Below are 1,112 nucleotides of genomic sequence, written 5' to 3'. Positions count from 1 at the left end.
AGTGCAAAGCCCCCTTCACTCTTTTTTTTTTTTGGCTTTGTGGGGAAAAAAAAAAAAAAAAAAAAATAGAAAACAGCCAAGAAGAGGTATTGAATCCACCGGTCTGCTGCGCGGCCTCACATGAGCATGTGCAGAACTGTCTGTTTGTGTTTCGTCACGCTGCCACAAAGCTTCGACGGTGAGTGCGCGGACATCTTTCCGGCCTGTTACTTGAACGTCAAAGGGTGAAGGGGGGGGGGCGATGCTGCAGGCGGGGTGTGGGAACCGGGACAGGTGACACGGGCATGCAGCGCACAAATCAGAGGAGGTGGGCGGGGTCGCGTAAGAACGCCTGCTCTAAACTGCACCGTTCTGCAAGGTGATCCTACGGCCAGGCGGCGGGGACACACCCCGCTGAACAAACACAGCAACTGGTACAAACCTGAAGGCCGGGGGAACAAATAGTTTTCTCTTCGATTTATAATGGCAGGGTTTTCGACAAGTTTGCAAGCGGACGTTGAGCAACATTCGGAATACGGAAACGTACAGCTTAATAAAACATGTTTTGGGTTAAAAAGGCATATCACCTGCTTATTAATTATTTCAACCTGCAATTAGCCAGTTTCAACAGTAGGGTCTGTGTTGTTAGATAACCGTTCGGTAAGTAGCGTAAGGGAGGAGGACAACTACATTCATGAGATCATTGAACAACAAGACTGGACACGTTTGAGTTCTGTAACCTGCACACGTTAGTGGGGTAAATGGTACGTGTGGATATATTGTGAGCTCACGCACACGCACACACACACAGCATAGTGCTCACATACAGTCCTTACAGTGTTGGACCTGGTTTTATACTCCTAGAAAAAAAAACAAAACAAGAGACAATAGCCGGTGTTAAGAGAACAGGAGTAAAGATAATATTTATCCTCGGGCTGGAAAAATGCATTTGTCATAATCAATGTCAGAATCGTCGCTTACAAAATACAGCAATACCTTGAAATACGGGCGTCCCGACATACACGAGTATTCCAAGCTACGAGCAAATTTATGCTTTGAGATACGAGTAACAGATTTGAGATACGAGCGCACGCTAACAGACGCCGACGCTAGGAGTCCGAGCACTCGGAACA

General features: G+C 46.9%; 1 protein-coding gene across 1 annotated transcript in view; it reads right to left on the bottom strand.

Annotated features, from left to right (window-relative positions):
• The window catches only part of cd2ap (CD2-associated protein), a 40,235-nt gene that overhangs the window by 24,534 nt on the left and 14,589 nt on the right, over window positions 1-1,112 (bottom strand). The window lies entirely within an intron of this gene.

This window comes from Cynoglossus semilaevis, unplaced genomic scaffold, assembly GCF_000523025.1.
Source record: "Cynoglossus semilaevis isolate Cse_v1.0 unplaced genomic scaffold, Cse_v1.0 scaffold476, whole genome shotgun sequence".
In the NCBI taxonomy this organism is placed as follows: domain Eukaryota; kingdom Metazoa; phylum Chordata; class Actinopteri; order Pleuronectiformes; family Cynoglossidae; genus Cynoglossus; species Cynoglossus semilaevis.
The sequence above is the reverse complement of the archived record's forward strand: the minus strand, read 5'-3'. Positions and strand labels throughout refer to the sequence as shown.